Genomic DNA, 7,955 nt, shown 5'->3' on the forward strand with positions numbered 1-7,955 from the left:
CTACCACAGGGAAGGTCCTTAGATAAACAACAGCAACATAAGCTAGTTTGGATCTCAGCTGGAGGTAGATTTTCCGTGGAGGTGCCGGTCGAGCGTGGGACAGATACCCGTAGAAGGTCAGAAAAGCGAAGCATCAACACATTGAAGCGAACCCGCGAGTCATTTCACAGGGACTAACAAGTCAACCATTATGGGCAAGATCCAACCTAGAATATCATAAAGACCCACAGTAGTAGAGAGTGTTTGATGTTTGCTGACAAAATTGTCAGAAATCGGCCATGTTACCTTGAGGCGAAATACATAGTCGCATGGCTATCATAGAATCCCGAGAGTATGTAGAAAGCCGGTAGGACGCCAGGTCCGACAGTCTACGACAGCCGATCGGTTGATATGGCCGATAGAACCTCTGAAGGATTAGCCATACATTTACTTAGCCGGAAGCCGCCCTTTGAGCAACGCTGTAAGGTCCTGCTGCAAATGCAGAGGCTGAAATAAGGTATCAACACCCGCCAGAAAATAGTCCACGTACATATTTTTGCGGATAATGCGGTTGCCAACTGGGTAATTATTAGCCCCATTTTCGGTTAGCTGCCGGAGATCTCGCAAAGCCTGGTATGTCGAACTGTGTGTCTGTCTGTCACACACACTTTCCTCAGAAACGGTTATACCTGTAGATGTAAAATTCGGTGGGACTTGTGAACCTCCACGCATATGATACATCACGTTGCTGCAGGTTGAACTTAAGGGGGATCTCTATTGACAAGAGGAGTGAACAATTTGTTTTCATCGATACCATGTGGGCACCAAATAAAAGGTTTCGATTAGTACACGTACAAAGCGAGAGATTAACAGCGATGGGTCTGCTTTCGCAGTTTTGTCTAAAATCTGTAAATGAACTACCCCAACATAAATCTCAAGCTGAGATTGTCTTGCACCAACGCTCTCTCGGTTGGCAGATAGGTATCAGTGGCCGCTCCGAGGAACCCAATTAGAACTGTGATGCGCCGTTTTGATGCTACAAACTCCTAAGACCGTGACTGCAGCTATGAGAGACTCGGATCTTCAGAGCCATCCCGCGCTATCCCGAGACCCGGACTGTGCCCGCCAAAGGGCTGCCTGGCCAATCCGTCAGCCCGCTCATTCCCCTCTATGTTCCTATCGCCCCTCCCGCCCAGGCTGTTTAGCACGTTTCTGCAATACCCAACGAGCCTGGAAGGTGTCGTCGCTGAGTACAAGGCTTTGATAGCCGCTTGGCTGTAGCTCAGAATGGCTATGTTAAGCTTGGGTCTCGAATCATGCTCCAGCCATCGACTAGGATGGAGCATGCATAGAGGTTGCCCTTCTTTGTTGCTATGGTGTTCGTCAAATGTTGTGGTCATGAACCATATAAGCCGAGGAAATATATATGTTCTCTGTCCCCGCCTGCTCCAGTTTGACGACGACTCAAGTTGGGACACGGAAAAACGTGCAGGCTCTTCCTCGCAAGGATACTCGCTCTAAGTCAGTCCTGATCAGCGTCTACTGTGCTATGGAATAAATTAAAATATTTGCTTTGGAGTCCTTCAATGGCGCGGTTGCCTCCGACTAAAGGCTCCTGTATTAGTGCGATGTCGATATCTTCCTCTAGGAGAAAGGCAAACAAATTAGCCGAGGTGCACTTCGAGTCCAATAGATTTTTCTGCATTACCCAAGCATGATTTGCTTGCGTGGGGGGTTCGTCAGTCCCCGTCGGGCCGTCGATCTTCATCCCCTCCAACAGCTCATTGCCGGTGCCAATTTGATCCAGGTCGTAAGGGATGACTGACACTGGTACTGATCTTAGTGACGCACGAACCGAGAAAACTCCTGGAGAATTGGTTTTCGCAAGCTATAACGTGGAACCCACGGACCTTCTGAGAGGAATCAAAGCCGGGTATGGATCCCGTGTGTTTGCCTTTGGCATCCAGAAGATGCTCAATGACCATTTCCGACAGCCTGATCTCAAGATTGGTCCACACCTCCGGCGCTGGTTTGCCGCTAGCGGAATTACCATCCGCGAGCGCCACACGTAAGTGACTCCTGTCGCTGTCGCTGAAGGCTTTCGCAGTTCGGGGCTCGTCGGCTAGATTTTGCTCCGTACTTTTCTCCAAATGATGCTTAGCGTCCGTATTCTTGCCCACTCTGCTCCGATTGCGTTTCAGAGCAATGGGCTTCGTTTTCCGCTCGTGTGTCAAGCGTTTGCTGTTGTATTCCTCAGCAATCGCCAGGTATTTTGCCAGGTCCTTTTCATTCCACTCGTCGACAGTACCAGCCTCCTTATTCTTAGCAACCTTGCTATACATGGCCTTCTGGTTCTGGCTTTTGAGCAGGACACTAGTGGACCTTAGCTTCCTAGTCGGTTTCCGGTGACCGACGTTCTTGTCGGTCTTCATTTTTGCGGGATCCCCCATTGTTGAGGGTTTGGGGTTAGGAGTACTATGTCTGGTACCCGCTACATCCAGTTTGACGGCAGTGGATTTCAGGCTGTAAACCACTAGCCCGCCTGCCGTCTCCCTCCGGGAGATCCAAACGGTTGGTTTCAGCACAGTGGTACTACGGCTGGCACCGAGTGTACTGCTCCCGACAGCTACTTTCTCCTGGATAGATGCCAGCAGCTGATGATTCGATGAAGCAACTGGCGAGGGGTAAGAGAAGGGTAAGGGTCTTATTCGAAGCTGAAGATACCCAAGGTATTCAGGGTTCACATAATAAAGACCAAGCTTCCCGTTGGCCATGCAGCCCTGTACATGCGGCAACCATCCGCAAGGCAGTCAGATTCAGGATTGCTTCAAACTTCGAATCCACATTCCACAGCACAAGGCCATAGGTTAGTATAGTGAGTTAGGGCATATGGAGTAACCGATCCCTTTCATTGGAGAGGATTGGGACGTCTATCACCTTCCCCATCATCTGGTCATCAAACTAAAGAGCTCTGCAAACAAAATGGTTGGGGCCAGCGACCATAGCTGCGAAGATTTTAATGCAGAAGATCTAGCAAATGGGAATCGGATTTGATGGCATTCCCCCGAAGGAAATTCTAGCCGCCTGGAAAGGACATAATTACCGATGCTGTAAAAGGCGAACGTGAAACTGCAACAGCATTGCTTTCATTGGGGGAACGCATAAATGAGCTCTGTGAGTTCATCAAGGAGAGACGAGGCATCCATTAAAATATCAGGGCTCTGATACGTAGCATTAAGTTGCTGTGGTGGAGAAGAAAAAGCATCATTTGCTAAAGTCACGCGGGAGATTCAGGTGACTCCTTCTTAACAAAAAAAAGTGATAGCACGCAAACGGATCAGGGAGGAAATAAATGAACCCCTTGGTGCCCAGCAAGCAGCCAAGAAGAAAAGGGCCTCTTCGCGAAGAAATCTACTCCGGCGAAAGTTCCGGACAGTTGTAAGGCTACGACCACAACTTTGTTCGAAGGGGAAGAGTCAACAGATCATAAACCCAAACAATGGGCAAAGGTGGGCGGCAAAAAGCGGCAGAAGGAAAAAAAGAAAATTCCATTATTTCCAAGAAAGTAGAGATGCCTTATACCGATATCCTTTGGAAAGTCCAAACCGATCCGGAGTTGGCGGACCTGGGTGGTAGTGTAAGTCGTATTAGGCGTAGGCAGAAGGGAATCTGATGCTGGAGCTAAACAAATCCAGCGGGAAGACAGCGGATTTTTTTCGCGGCCTGGTGGAGAAAGGTGCTAGGTGAGCAAGCTAGAGTAAAACCCCGAAAGCAACAGATGATAATCGAGTTCAAAGACCTAGACGAGGTCACATCACGAGAGGATACCTACGCTGCATTAAGGGAACAATCAAACCTCAGCGAAATTAAAGAAAGTGCCAAAAAACGGACAAAGAAAGCATATGGAGGTACATAGACCACTATCATTAGCTTGCCGGTTGCATCAGAGATTAAACTGATTACCCCTGCAAGGTAAAATAGGTTGGGTCGTGTGCTGACTTAGGGAGCAAGTATCTCTCAAGACATGCTTCAGATGCCTCGATTTGGGTCACTTTGCAGCACGATTGTTGGTGTAGATGAGGACTACCTTATGAAAGACTGCACTAGGAATCCGCGATGTAAGTTGTGTAGAGGGGAAACGGATTGAACGACCGGCACGTTGCAGGTGGTGGCAGGTGCCTGACATACAGGAGGGAACTGAATCGTATGTCTAAATAAGGTTGATACAAATCAACCGCAACCACTGCGAGGCAGCTTAAGGTTTACTCGAGAGTCGAATGTGGACGTAGCGGTAACATCTAAACCTTACCAAAATTACGTTAGTGCTACGTGGGTGAAAGACTCTTCTAGACGCTAGAGACTACAGCCACAAAATCATTACCGGCTATTTCAGCTCGTGGGCCTTAGGCTGGGGAAGTCGAGTGACGAATACCAGAGGCCAAATCCTGCTTGAAGCTTTCGCGGAGCTGGACATCGTGATAGCCAATGTTGGAAATGTGCCCATCTTCCGAGGCAGGGGGTGAGGCACAATCATCGATGTAACTTAAGTCGGTGCCTCGTTGGGAAGAGGACTGAAGCAACTGAAGCTTTCGCGGAAGAAACTTTCCTGGGGACTCTTGAAGCAGGTCATGAGCTAAAGCCAAAAAGTGAGCTATAAAAAGTGAATTATGTTGAGAGTAATTGAGGCAAGTGACTCTACAATGTCGCCACACTACGAGACCAAACTACTGGTGGAACTAAGAAATCGCACTATTGAGAGTATTCTTTCTGCGAGCGAGGAGATCTTGCCAAAGACAAAATAGAAGCTAGAATATCGGCATTCGGAGAAAGAATACCGCGATCTTCCAAGAAGTCTGAAGAAAGCTATACGGGAAAGTAAGCGAAATCGCTACAACCACTTCTGCTTTCAGGCAAATACGAACCCGTGTGGCGCTGCGTACAAGGTTATAATGAACAAGATTCGTGGACAACAACCACCCCAAGTCACCTGCCCGCGACCCTTCTTCAAAATAATTACGATCTTTTTCCTCAACAGGAAAGAATTGGACCTTAGCTGCCGGTTCAACAGTAGGTCTTCGCAATTCCTGGGGTGACCCAGGAGGAACTACTCCCTTTGCATATCAGCCTATCTGTCTTTTAGACACTATGGGGAAGATGTTGGACAGGGTGATGTACAACAGGCTGCTTCCGTCCGTCGAGCTAGCGGATGTTAGGAGGTTGGATTAAGAGTACCCTGGCTGAACTGGGTTTTCCTGGTTACTTTGCTTGGATAGTCGAGAGTTTCCTCTCGGAGAGACTTCTATGGTACGAGTTGGACGACGGGCCGAAGGGCTATATTGAAACAGAAGATGTTCCCCAAAGCTTCGTACTGGAGCCTCTGCTGTGGAACATAAGGTATGACGCAGTGCTCTATTTTCGTGCTCCACTGCCAAAGAAGGCAACATTGATTGGTTTTGCTGACGACCTGGCGGTGGTAGTAGTTGCGAAAGAGCCCCAGGACGTTGAACTATATGGAAGTGAAACTATTCATGCCATCAAAACATGGCTTCAATTTGTGAAACTGGACCTGGCGGAAAATAAGACGGAGGCGGCCCTTATTATCAATCCGAGGAAAAAACAAACCCTCCTGTAAAACGCGCCTCCTGTCTGGGCGTGTGTACTGGTTAACACAATGAATCAGGGAAAGGTAAGTTCCGCATACCGGTTAATTTCGTTGAGGTTGTGCACGGTATATGGGACAGTATCCGGTGAGGTAGTATGTGCCATTGTGGGGATGATCCACTTGGATCGTCTAGTGAATCAGGCACATTGACTTCACCGGAGAAGGAGGGCGCATCCGACCGAAGTTGTTGCGAGCTTCCGGAAAACCACTAGGAAGGAGCTATACTGGAGGTGGCTGCAATGGCGGGATAATTCTGAAAAAGACCGCATTGTAAGATGGATGGAGCGAAGCATGGAGAGTTGAATTAGCACCTAACACAGTTCCTTACAGCAAACGGTGAATACAGGAAGTAGTTACATGGCTTCGGATCGGATGAATCCCCAGACTGTCCCGAATGGGCCGCTTCACCCAAGGACGGGGGCATTTTATGTCCCATTATCCGAGATTCGTAATTGAAAGACGGAGGTTAAACGATGCCCTCAACGCAGGTATCGGAGCCCACAATTTCGTGGAGGAGATGCTGAGGTCGGAGGGACATTGAGGTGAAGAACAGGAAAAGCTGCAGGAACTGGATCTAGCCCGGAAGGTGCGACGGAGGCGCGAGTTGGTTGTACTGGTTTTAACTGGAGCCCTCCTCGTCAACTAGTACCTCACGGTGGTCCCGCGGGGATGTGGGTGGAGAAGTAGGGGTGGTTTTGGCGGGAGAGAATTCCACACTGCACTGAGTGGGCCTACATTGAAAAGTTATCCCAAAAAGTGGAAATCATGAAAATTAAACGAATAATCATATCAGATTTCCCATTAAAAAAATGGATTTTAATCAACGTTCCCGATTTAATATCTGTGCTCTTTCCTTTATTTTATTTAATCATTTTATCTTGATATCGCGGACCCATTATGGTGGTATCCAGTTGCAATGCTCAGCTACAACTGATTTGATGGCTGTTTGTTCTGTCCACCCCTCCCGCCCTCCAATGTCAACGTTGTGGAAGCAATCAAAAGGACCTCGTCGAAAGGCTGACTTTTTTAATTTAATTGAAAACCAAGTCTCAAGGATATTATCTATGCTGTCATCGAAAATAGAGACTATTTCATCCCGCGTCATAACGTTCTTCTGAAAAATTCATTTTAGATAGATATTTGTGGTAACGTGTAGTCAAGGCGAAATCACAGAGAATTTCACGGTGAATCGTTTTACATGGGACCCAATCTATCTCTGTCGACTTCGACCCCCTGCTTCACACCGTTCGCCTGCTGTGCTGTTCCTGGATCAGGATATGCTTGCAAACCTGAAGGAAGTGACTGTAATAGACTTTGTTACCAATAATTTCCAGTGAACTTACTCGTTTTGCGGCTTATATCAGTGATTTTGAGTTTAGTGTCTGTCTGGATATTTGTTAGAATGCTGGCGGCAATGCGGGGGAGGAAGAGGGTGAATGTCTATATGTGGGGGAATGATTCACCTATAAATCAAATTTCCAAAGTTCGATGAGAAAATTTATTAACTCGGAGGCGAAAATGGAGAGCGATTGCAGCGGTGCGGTGGTGCGAATGCCCACGATAGCACAGATACAGGCGGCCGAGTTGATAGGCTAGATGGCAGGAAGGAAGTCCAAGCCGCCTGATTAAGTTCCATTTTGATTGAAATTCGAAATTGCCAGACATGATTTAAAGTGGAATTGAATTGAAATTTTAATGCATTCGATAAGTTAGTGGAGTTTGCTGGGGGTTGGAAAATTGGATGAGTTTGGTGAAAATGGCCCCATGCACTTTTAATCCTTGAAGGTTCCAGATCCCATTTTCCCGATTAAAAACTTTGTTAAATTACGTCTACTTGTTTATCACGTCTCGGGGTCAAGCAGAGCACTGCAGGATAGACTGATGCGGAACATAGCTCCCTGAGACCAACTTATCTCTCTCTAAGGATGAGCTGTCTCTCCTCTGGGACGGTGTGTACCTTTTCAGGGGCCAAGCCTCTCGTCTACCAAGACCGTTAGTGGGTGGTGATAGCCACACCCTGTACGAGGTGACCCTACTATTAACAAAACGCTACGGATCTAGACTGGGGAGTCGAAAAACACCTCCCCCAATCCAGGGTGTCATGGGGACTATATTCGAACGGAGCCTCACTGATTCCTGGTCGCCTCAGGGAGTAAGTTAGATCTTACCATGCTACGGGGGGCTATGGCTCGGCGGACCTCTCAACCCCCATACTCGTGGGAATCAAATGAGTACAAAACAAGAAAAAAAAACGAAAACCAAAACGCGGGGCCCCGTACCGCACCAAAACTGGTTAATCAGGCGGAGGCACGTC

Source organism: Hermetia illucens, chromosome 4 (genome assembly GCF_905115235.1).
Source record: "Hermetia illucens chromosome 4, iHerIll2.2.curated.20191125, whole genome shotgun sequence".
NCBI lineage: Eukaryota > Metazoa > Arthropoda > Insecta > Diptera > Stratiomyidae > Hermetia > Hermetia illucens.